Here is a 12,500-nt window from a genome sequence, read left to right as displayed (position 1 = left end):
ATCATCAGGATGATAACATTAAAACAAGAGCTACGTGTATCTGGTTTGCTACAGTGATATGTTTCTGATTACATTGTATGTTGACTGATAAAGTAAAAAAAGTGATTTTAAAACCAGACTGGCTCTTTAAAGTCTATGTTAGAACAACGGTCAATGTAAGTGCTTCCTGTTTGAGTTCAAAGTTTCTATGGTTGCAGGTATGAGCTGTAAACATAATAAACAATGTTGATGTTTTCTAGTCATTTTTTGCAGATATTCACTTAAATTAAATTTACCAACTTTAGTAAGAGCAGCTTTAAATGTTGGGTAATTGAAATACTGAGTGACCAATCTTGGAAACATTGCACTTGTAGTACATGTATTTGCCAACCTTGGTAATAATGATGTTGTCAATGTGGGATGTTTTCAGTATACATTTGGCAATATTGGCAAACCTGCTTCCAATGCTGATTTGTCAAACTTGGAAACGTTTTTCTCCAATATTGGTTATCATTAAATTTCCCGACCTTGGTTAATTCTAACATTGGAGTATAATTTCATTCCTTGGAAATACTGATTCCAACGTTGGACTTGCATTACATTTTAATACCAACCTTGAGAAGGTGGTTTCCAATGTTGAACTTTTTTATTACATTTACCAACCTTGGAAATGCTATTTTCAATGTTGGACTTTCCTTACCTTTACCAGCCTTGGAAAAGCTGTTTCCAGTGTTGGAGTTTCATTACATGTACCAACCTTGGTTAATTAAAATAGACTTCCAACGTTGGAATATTACAAAATGACCTTCCAATGTTGGTAAATGTATCTCTTTTTCCAACATTGGTGTTCCAATAAAACTACCAATAATTTTCCAATACTTTCCCAAGGATTTCCCAATGTTTTTCCCATCTTGGAATCTCTGAATTTTTTCCTGTGTTTTCCTAAGCGACCGAAGCCTAATTAAATATGCATAATTGGTTTGTTGTCACAGAGAAAAAACAATTGTTGCAACGCATAATTTAAAAAAAAATCATGAAAACTTCGTGAATTCTTATTTTTTAGCCAAATTTGGTGGAACTCTTGCTTAACTCAAATAAAAAGATTTCTTTTTCAACTTTCTGTACCAGAACATAATTTTGAGTTTTATGGCTCGATTTGAAGCCATGCAAAATGCGAGGACAGAAATGAATTAAGCACCTTTGACAATTCACCATTATTAGTTGAGCTGCGTAGAGTCCTGAGCTGTACTTAAATTTTTTTTTCAGAGTTTTAATTTTTTGATTCAACACATACACAAGCCAGAACTGAGTAGAAACGGACGGAGATACATGTTGCTAACAACTAAGGTCTTAAATTTATCTAGCTAGACTTACGCCGTATTGCTTTTTTGGTTAATAGTAGAAACATGCAATTTCCGCGTAATAAGGCAGGGCTAAACTTCAGAATACCCGACCACTTATTTGCATTTCATTGAATAAGAATAGGCTCTATTGTTTTTAATCTAAGGCAGATATAAAGCTATCGGCTGATGAACTTATATCTCTTTTCGTTTTATGTTAACGTCATTTTTTTCACTCTCACCTAAGCTGGACTGAATTCACCAAAGCAGATGACGATATTCCTTGCACTATTTTCAAAACAAGAGGAGACTCCCTCCTGAGTGATCCTTAATCTCACTTTGCATCGTGCTAAATCCCGCTTATTTCAATTGAAATAATGCAATGTATATTCATTTACATTCGACAACCGTTAGTTTATCCTGAAAGTGTAAGATTAAATCAAAGTGGTTCGCTTTACTCTAAGAATAGCGACAGAACACACTTGATGAGAAAATTGCTGAAGACTGCGTAATAAAACTCCCTTCATTATAAGCTTAACAAGTCATCCTCAAAATCGCCTTCAGCTCAAGTCTTAACTGTTTCCTTGTTTAAAAGCAGGAAGGAAACAGATCATATGTAGTATAAATTTGTAATTACGACCGAAGGATGGTAGGAGTCAATTGCAATGGAATCCGCGTTCACAAATGGTCTTGAGTGCATTCTGGAACCAGTATACTGTCGCCCTGCTCGCACAAAACCTCCTTACACTAAAGAACGATTATTCAGGCGTGTGAACGATCGTATTTGGAAAGAAATCAAGAAATGAAGTGAAACCTCAGATAAAAGCTTTAGATTTTTCATTCCAAAAATAATCAGTCGATAACCTTCTTGCTCTATTAAACTTGAAACTTACCTTTACTTTCGAGTTATTCACCAGAATAAGAAACACTGAATGACCACAAGGTGAAAGTTGTTGCAGCCGCGAAAGGTGCACACAGTTTATTGTTTCCAATTGTTGCTATTGCGTATGCCTGCCAGCCAACGCCTTCTTTCAGTCCTGAACTTACCAATCAGAAAAAAACTAGAATGATGCACTGCCTGAACACGTGAAGACAACATGATACGACGAAGGAAAAACAGCTTTTTTTTTAATAACGTAAAAGTTCAGAGCACGAATGCCACGCGTGCTAGAATTAATCATGCGATTAATATAAACCAATGAGAAGGTCTTAATTTTGGAAACAACTTTGTCTCGACTTAGAACCCAGGTTGTTTACCATTAACAAAACAATTCCGGAAATTTCGGTGGAAATTCAATTCGGTGAAAAAAGTGTTTCATTTAACTCAAGTCCGTTCTCCTCCAGGTGATTGCGATTTTACGCACCAAAATTAAAAATATGCCTGTGAATAGCCTGGAACTGGTCATTTTTCACTAAATGTTACCACTGCTGTCATGGACAGATTTTTTTCAAAAGTCGCCATGAAATTAAAATAATGTGATGTGCTTTGTGCACACACATTATTTCTCAGAAAAGCTAATTATGTGGCATGAATGCTTTAGAACTTCAACTGAGACCAACCGGTGGCTTCAGTGTCTCTGAAAGATGCATTTCTCTTCTAATAATATTTCGGATAAGTTTTACAATCTTAAGATTGCATAGCGAAAATCATGAACTCGTAGTGAAAATTGTAGGAAGGCACAATCAGTCGGGTCCTTTCTGCGATGTTCAATTGAAAGGATACAGAGCTCGGGTTGCCGCCATAATGAATGCGAGCGTAAGTTTCACGCTCGACGATCTCGAACAAAGTAATATTGAAGCTGCCGCTAATCAGCCAGGTCGGGATGACATCTTTACATGTACTTGTAGTGGAGTTTGTTTGCGAGAAAGTGGCAGAAATTCCTGTCCATGTCGAAGTGCACATCAGTTCTGCACGTCTCGTTGCCACAAAAGAGCCAAGTGGAACTTGTGCATGAACTCCCGCCGTGTGTTGGAGGATGATTCTTCGGAAGATGATGTAAGTTCGATTTATTTTCGCTGTGTTGATAGAAGTTGAACGGGTCTATGATTTTATAACACTCGATTTCTGCAATTTTTTGGTGTGTGTGCGTGTTTGTAGAAAACGTCTTCAGAAGGTGAATCCACCAACACGGAAAATGCGCCCGATACCAGTCAAATAGAAACACGCCCAACCAGGGGACGAGGCAGAGGGGGAAGAAGAGGCCGAGGTGGAAGAGGAATACAGAGAGATCAGTCAGTGCAGAGAGAAACACGCTCAACCAGGGGACGAGGCACAGGAGGAAGACGAGGCCGGCGTGGAAGAGGAATACAGAGACATCAGTCAGTGGAGACAGGACGGCGAACAACCAGCGCGAGAGAAGGGGCAGAGGGCACGGAAAGAGGAAGGGGTACTAGAGCTGCAAGAGGTCGTTGAAGAGGACGCTTGGTGGTGGAAGAGGATGCAGAAGAAAGACAGGCTAGAATCAATCGACAAGTGCAGGTAAATGAGATTTATTGCTCACCTTTTGACGTCACCATTCTGACTAAAATAGTTCACTGGTAGTTATGTAATAAGTGGGATTTTTTACAAACCTTGAACACATAGTTGATCTCACCAAATGGACAGTTGTCATGTAAAGAAAATAGGTTCTTGTGTTTGATCAGTGATATCAGTAATCTTAGCCATTGTCTTTATTTACATTGTATTCGATGGATTTGTGTAGTTGCATTTAGTTAGGCATGTCCTGATCAGGACTTATGTCTTGGTGCCTCCACTGCTGAAATTTAGTTGTTGACTACATTTAGTGATCAACCACTAACATTGACAAAAAAAGTGGAAGAACAAAGTTGTCGAGAACTAAACACTACTTTGTTAGATTGTTCACAACTGCATTAGTCAAACCTACTATTGCTCTTTCACAATAAGAACCCTGTCGAGCTAAAACATTGCGAAATTATGTGAAACGTCAAGTTCCTTGTAAGGTCATTTATGTGATGAAACCAAACCTCAGAAAGAAAGGTAAAATTAAATTTTGGAATATGATTACGTCACATGAAAACCAAGAATACTCGAACAGGACCCACCTTTGGGGTTGGGGTTCGCCTTTAAATTTGAGATGACACAGGAATATTCAGCTAGCTAGACTCGTCATTATTAGACAAACAAGAAAAGTGAGGTTTGAATGTCACTTTAACCTTTTACGGCTGGATATAGGGGTGGCTATGCAATACAGACACCATCTTTTGACATTAAGCAAGGGGGCTGCAGGCAGACACCACCAACTATTTTGTGGTTCGGTGGGTCCTGTTCGAGTGTAAGCAGTTGTCCTTCTCGAATGGGGAAATTCTTTAGTTGTTTAAAGAAATTATTTAGGGTTTAGTTGCCAACAAATTGCTTCACACACTATGCCTTTTAGTTGTCAATGAAAGTTTAGTCGTTCCTTACAGTAACTGAATTTCTAGCCTGTGGAGACCCTTATTGATTTTATTAACCTGCGTCAAAAAATAAAGGATATCTGCATGTACGTGTCTGTATGTACCCCAAATGTCATGAAATGATTTTCATAAAATGTACAAAATATTTTACATTTGGTTCATGTAATTACTGAACATTGTTACAGGCAGTATCTGTAATCATCTTGAACAACACCAGAACAAGTAAAATGGCAGTTGTTACTCATGCGCGGGAGGTACACGAGTTTAGGATTCGGTGCTGTTTTTCTTATTTTTTTATAAATTCAAATTTTTATACCAATTCTATTTTTCCACTTCTTCAATTTTCAGGATCTAATTGACAGACTCAGTGAAGTCCAGCTTCGAGCACTGGCAGTTGAACTTTTGAGGCGTCAACCTGCAGTATATGCAGATATTGCTAATGGTGAGTTACAAGTTGGGGCTCCTATAAGAGATCCTGTAAGAGAACCTTTACCAGTCCCTGAACCTGACAATCCAGATCCTGGTGACTCTGATCATGAATCAGATCCAGGTCCACCAAATGAGGTCCCAGATTGGTGCAACTGCCAAAATTGCAGACCAATGCCTACACAAGATGAAAATAAATGTTGCACTAGAACTGAAAGACCTTGCATAACTACAAACCCCCTGTTCACGCAGTTGGTATTGGATGCCAATGTGCTTGATATAGCCATGCGCTACAGAGAGGATGTCCTTGTTCTTGAACATCCTAGAAACAATGAGAAACAATGGGAGACTAGGACAAGGAAACCGCAGAGTTATTCCCAGTTGCTGCGTACTTGCTATTCGCTCCCGATATCCATCTCCAAATGGAATTTACACAGGTGGTTTCCGGCCTGCTCGTTTGTAATACAAATGTACCATTTTTGCTTGTTTTCATAACTCAGACTCAAATCATTCCTAAACCTTATTGTCACACAATGTTTACTGTAATGCACTTCCATTACATTTTATTGTAATATACCTTTAGTGATGAATATGTGAGAGTAAATATATGAAAATGACAAATTAATTGAACTGAATGATCATCACAGTTATGAACACTACTTAAGAGGTAGTGAAAAGGCTTTCTCACTTATTCATCACTTACGGGTATATTACAAATCAACAAAACAGCCAGCTCCCAGTTGGCTTGTTATCTCAGTTGGTAGAGCACTGCACCTGTATTGCATAGGTCGTCAGTTCAAATCCTGTTCAAGCCTGAATTTTCTTCAGGCTTTATTTTCACTACTGTTTAAGTAGTGTTCATATCTGCGATGATCATTCGCATATTCATTCTTTGATCTGCAGTTCAAATATGTGATTTTTTTATATTCATTCTCACATGACTTTCATTGTAAGCTTAATTTAAACTGATTTCATTTGTATGCTTTTATGCCAATTGCTGATACCATCAAGCTGTAAGTAGATATGGCAGGATTAAAAAAAGGAAGACTACCTTGTAAAAGCCTGTGAGGGTTTGTTTACTCTTCCTCCCATGGTGGAAAATTTTTCTGATTTGATCTGATGCTTGATTAGAAACATTAAGTAACTTGATCTAATATTGAATGGTTAAATACAAAAGGAGCAAAATTTCTTTCACGAAAAATATTCTTGTTTGTACGGTTAAAGCTCTCCTTCCCACTTGAACAACCTCTATGCACTACTGAAAGCGAGACTTGTGAGTTGTGAGGAGTTCCTCCATGTTTGGACGTTGAGTAACAAATCGATTCTGGGCAATGTTTCTGGGGTCTTCAGGAGCCAATCCAACTGGCTGGTCAACTGGTCCTTCAACACTGCGTACTTTCGCATAGATGAGCTCCATCAACTCAGGGATGTAAGCATAGGTCTTAGGCTTGGGGATGGGGACTGGTGTCCACTGCTTTGTGCGTTTGCTGTACTGTGCCCTGTATCTGTTCAAAGCATTTAATACAAGTGAAGATAAAAAATTCAATACTTTAAGTACATGTATCAGTTTTTACTGTACCAGCTGCTGTCAGGGGTTTCATTGCATTTTCATACACCCTTTTACACCCCCATTTTACATGTATATTATACACATTGTAGACCTCTGTTGCTGTTTGATACACCCATAAGACAGGGGTTTCAATAACTTTAGTTGTAAGCGGCCACTGAAGGTGTAATATGGGACACAATTAAGGCCCCTTTCCTCTAGGGGGGTCTGGGGGCATGCCCCCCCCCCCCCCAACCCAGAAAAAATTGAAATCTAGAAGTTCGGAAATACGATTTCCAGCATTCTGGGCAGCATCAGAAAGCGTGCTGTCTTTGTAGCATTTTAAAATTTCACTAGTCATCCTTGTTGTTGAATTTGCTTTTTTTTAAATATCATTTTTATTTTCATTATTGAAATCCAAACAGACTGCGGTAAGAGGTCCTACAGGCGGTGATAGACCACCGGTAACCAGCTTTTATTGAAACCCCTGAAGGAAAAGCATGATTTCATGAAAATGTTACATCAACACTGTATGTGGGGAGAAATACACGAACTAGTCACATTTAGAAGGTATTATATAAGCAATTTTTGATACCTTGGCTGGCCATCTGCTGTTGTGGCAATTTCACGATTTCTGTGCTTGTTAAAGTCAGTGGCAGCGAGCTGGTTCGTCAGTTTGTAGCCCACATATCTGGCAATATAAATTGCAAGTTATGGCATGACTATGTACATTACAACCCCCAACATTATGTTTTAATAAGATGTACTTGAATCAGTACTTACGAGTAAGAGTGTCTCTTTGATGCATACATAAGCAAGTGGTTGTGGAACGACTCTAAAAACCCAGTGTGTCTAAAAAGACAAGAACACATAAAATGTGAGAGCCAAGCCAGTCATCACTGAGACATAAAACAATGACGGGAAAATAGTGTAAAGGAATAAGAAGTCTCCAATTTGACAATTGTACAGATAATATTTATGGACATAAACTTTTCATACGAGTGTGTACAGTGTACCTACATTTACCAACCTAACATTTGTAACTTGTCAAATATTTAGGTTGGATAATACATGTACCTCTGTTACATTGTATAATAAAATGTTTCAGTGTTAAGGCCCACTCTGTTTTTCTTTTGGACTCATTGTTTGTATTTTGCTGTTTTTACTCTGATGTACAAAAACACATGTAATTGATTTTTGGTTTTCAACTTGAAAAATCTAGCATGCAAAGGCCATATCACTTACATGTTGTTGATTGTTTATATGTGAAGAAAATACCTGAAGTTTACATAATACGAATTCAAAGTGTCCTCAGTATGTTCTTATCCATCACAACCTCCCTCAATGAATTGTGCGCTGGAGTATTCTTCTTCAACCAAGGCTTGTTCCTGTCATCTGCACTTAGAGGTTCATGGGCACACTTTCCTCCTCCACTTTCTGCCAATAGCCACTCATGCTCATCCACAACACGGTGCAGAATGCTAATCCACATTTCCTTTGAGAAAATGACACAATCACCAATAGCACAGTACATGTACATGTACATGTACATGTACAACACTACACAATAGCATACTACAGCAAGTACTGTAAGTAAAGCTATGCATAAGCTAACTACAAGCATGTGTCTGTTGCAGAATGACAACCTTTTGAACATGTGGCAAGTTCACAATAAGTGCATGGGTGTATTAAGTTTTGGATGGATGTGTGCACCCAGGCCTCCAAATGTCAACCCCATTTTAGAAAGGGTTGGTAATAGGCCACTTTCGATATATTAAAATTCAGCTTGATAGTGAGGCCTAGAGGACACAAACAAAAGAAATGAATAGACATGGTCATTCAATTTCCTTTCTTTGTGTCCGCTAAGCCTCGCTGCCATGCTCAATTTTGATATATCGAAAGTGGTCTATTGAAATGATTCTGCATTTGTAAATATAGGCAACTTTAGTTTTTGAAAACCTTGTTCCTTGTAGTGGAATTTCGCAAATTCCACTACAACACTTAAAATGTTTTAAGATTTCTGTTCTCTACACATTGTACATTTGAAATACAATAGTTCAGCTTCTGCAGAAAATAGTTTTTTTTTTCACCTTCAGCTGATCACAAGCAATATTAGCAATATTACACGCTGCTATGGAAAATGTTCTAGATCATCAGTCCCAAAAGCACAACCCTCTTGGGTGCCACAAACCTGTATAGCTGTCGTAAGGGAATTTAAACCCCTTGTGGCCCAATTAGATTTCCACAAGTAAATGATGAATTGCTGCTAGTAGTGTTACCTTCATGTTCTCAACATTGCCATTGCAGCATCTGCAACAGTACCAAAAGTGGTTTCTAACTGCACTGATCCACAACCCCAACTCATCATTTCCTTTTGACTGTGAAGCCTGTCAAATTACAGGTATCAAGATCTAAAATTAGAGATACTCCAAAGAGGGAAACTAAAATTTACTAGCATAACTCTGTACTGTACAGGCTACAATGTATTAGCGTAAGGTTTGCCAACTTTGAATCAAAATAAATTGAAAATTGTACAACAATGGTTATTGTATAATGTACTGCAAGGACAATAAAACCTACTGGAAATTAACAATAAAATTTAATGTTTGCTGATCCTTGTACTCACGGAGTTTAATTTCTTGCATATACCTATACCACCATGCCACACATTACGTTGATGGACAATGTCTTTCAGCTTATCTGAGTTCTCTGAGGAAAAAAGACAAGTGGTTCATCAACCTGGTTATTATGTTCCCACAGAAAAGTTGCAAATGAGCAACACACACAATAATGACAGAAATGATCATATTACATTTTTTACACCAGGCTTTGCAACGTCAATTCCACAATCCAAAGCACTGCCCACTCCACTCTACCACACCACTCACACAACACATTAAGGACTTCAAAGTAACATTTTCCTAACACATATAAATATATAAACCAAAAAAAAAACACACACACTTCAAGCAACATGGCACTTACTGAAAAGTGCACCAATTTCTGCATGCCCATCTGTGACAACTTCTTTGATCACCATATCAGTTGCCATCAGAGTATCCATCCCCCTCCCAAAGCCAATTCTCTCCATGTTTGCACTTTTTCTACCCTCTACCTCTCTCACATCAACAATTTCCAAGTGCAAAATAGTTTTCGTTTTCATGTCATACATACATACATACATACATACATAACTTTATTTAGTAAAGCAGGTCAAGAGGAAAAAAGCAACTTTACAGCTGATGTGGACCTACTGTAATAAAATTAACAATACATACATATGTTAGTGATTATACTTTAGATAAATAAGATAAATAATTGCTAAAAATAAATAAAACATAAATATGTATTAATAATAATAAAAATCGGAATGCTTATAATTATAAACTACTGAGCTGTCTTTTTTAAAAGTGATATTCATAACAGTATGTTTTAACTGCTTCAGTCCATTTTTAAAGCCGGTTTGATTACAAAAAGATCTTACACTTAGTCTATCAGACAGGGAATTCCAGGCGATTGCAGCCCTGTGTACAAAGGAATTACGACCGAGCTCAGTGTTTGGTCTATTAACTAAAATATTTAAAGATTTCCTAAGATTATAGCTCTTACAGGTCCTAACAACTAATGAATTTATTTCCTCTAAACCTAAATTATAAAAAGCCTTATGAGTAATCATTAAAATGCGAAATTTATAAAAATATTCAAGAGGCATCCACCCCGCTCTTGCTAAAATATCTTCATCAGTCATGCCCTTTGGCAACTTATGAATTAGTCTAGCAGCTCTAATATGTATCAATTCTAATTCTTTAAATTTGGAGCCAGAGCCCCAAACCACAATCCCATAGAGGACACTTGGGATTACAGTCTTAAAATACAGAGTTTCTACCATAAATTTGGGTAAAAAACTTATACGTCTCAGCATTTTGACTTTAGTATTGAATGACACACAAATTGATTTAATATGCTGAGACCAAGACAGTTTATCATCGATGGTAACCCCGGGACAAGCAGTAGAGGATATGTACTGAATGAAATCGTCACCCAACTTCAGAGGTTTCAAAGGACCAATGAAGGGATTAATGCTCAAAATCATTGCCTCAGATTTACCCTCATGAATAATCAGTCTATTCTTAAGGCACCAGGTATACACCTGGTCAAGAACCTCTTGTACAAGAACGATCTCATCAACAGTGTCACCTATTGCATAAATTGTTGTATCGTCCGCATACATATATAACGCCCCTCTGTTAACATGATCTGGTAAATCATTTACATAAGTTGCAAAGAGTCTGGGACCTAATAAGGACCCTTGGGGTACTCCAACTTTAACAGGTCTTAAATCCGATCTTATACCATTAACTTGAGTCCTTTGCACACGGTTGGAGAGGTAATCATTGATCCAATTCCACATACTACCCATAACTCCAATTCCTTTAAGTTTTTCAACAAGGATAGTGTGATTTACACAATCAAAAGCCTTACGGAAATCAATGAATAACACTCCAACCTTGCGACCTCCATCCAAAGCCTCTCTCCAAGCTTCAGTAAGGTGTTGGTGCAGTACTGAGCAGAATGGCCTGGTGAATCATTTCGGCCATCTCCACTCAATATTACATGTACTTCCTTCCCAGCCCTTTCCTGCCAAAACTCCTTTTGCATTGCTTTCCAGTAATCATCCACAGCTGAGGCAACAAACAACTTTTGGTACTGATAAAATAAGGAGGAAGAAAAATACTGCAGATTGAGAAACCTAAAAAGTAGACCAACTTTGGTAAAAGAATTTCCTGAAAAAAGGATGGATGATGCCAACAAGAGGTTTCCAGCTCTCACATTGTCACAGGTAGGTTGGGAAGCCCATCTTCCGCCTAAATGGCCCGCACTACATTGCCAGGAAACAACCAAGCAAGTACCAACATATGTTTTTTTTATAAACATAATTCCTTTCACATCCTGATCTACCACACCTCTTTCCATGAAGCTGCAGGACCAATGACATATTGTACTCTGTAAACACAATGCATTTTTCCATTCCAATGGCATCTTTTGATGTTACAACTTCTGCCTGCCTGGAAGCCTGGGATGGTTCCTCCTGATCATCATCAATTTGCTGGTCATCATGGCCATCGATTGTAACATCAAACAGAACTTTTATCAAGATCTCTGACATCCAACCTGCATGTACATGACAAATATAATAAAATCATAAATGCTTATAGTGCATACTTTGGTAAATTTCCATGGAAATGATGCTGAAGAAGTTGGACCAAGGTGAGGTAGTTGGACCATTAGGATGTTTCTAACTTGATTGTATGCACAATTTACTATGATACATACTGTGTACAGCCTAAAATAATAATTTCCAAAAACAAACAAACAATCAGATTAAAAAAACACTTTCTCAACAATCTAGTCACCGTGATATTTCTTGAATGGTTGAAAGCACTGGATGTACAGGTTCAAACTCTTCTTCCTCATCACTATCACTTGCTGTCAAAGTTTCTTCTTCATCAGGTGATTGCACCCTAAAACTATCAAAAACAGGGAATAAAATAGGTTTGGTCCAGTGAATGTTTCAAACAAACATAAAACCAAGATGGCAATACATATACTATTTCAAGATAAAGAAACACTGTGTATGCAGTATCACCCCTTAAAATAACAAGCGCCAACCTTGAAATGATTTGACTGTCAAATTCTTTAAATTCTCCCACAAGAGTGTCTTCTTCACTAGCTGACAAATTCTCCTGTTCCAATGGTGCATACCTTTTGGAACTTATAAAAGAAATAAATATGAA

General features: G+C 37.7%; 2 protein-coding genes across 3 annotated transcripts in view; one reads left to right on the top strand and one right to left on the bottom strand.

Moving 5' to 3' along the window:
* Window positions 1–2,302, bottom strand: part of LOC138047049 (uncharacterized) — a 27,729-nt gene extending 25,427 nt beyond the window's left edge. For both annotated transcript variants that reach the window (XM_068893738.1, XM_068893737.1), the window contains exon 1: window positions 2,213–2,302. The gene's annotated coding sequence lies outside the window, so the exon portion shown is untranslated. The remainder of the gene's footprint in view (window positions 1–2,212) is intronic.
* LOC138044955 (NLR family CARD domain-containing protein 3-like) overlaps window positions 1–12,500 on the top strand; it is a 383,130-nt gene that overhangs the window by 137,030 nt on the left and 233,600 nt on the right. The window lies entirely within an intron of this gene.

This window comes from Montipora capricornis, chromosome 4 (assembly GCF_036669925.1).
Source record: "Montipora capricornis isolate CH-2021 chromosome 4, ASM3666992v2, whole genome shotgun sequence".
NCBI lineage: Eukaryota > Metazoa > Cnidaria > Anthozoa > Scleractinia > Acroporidae > Montipora > Montipora capricornis.
The sequence above is the reverse complement of the archived record's forward strand: the minus strand, read 5'-3'. Positions and strand labels throughout refer to the sequence as shown.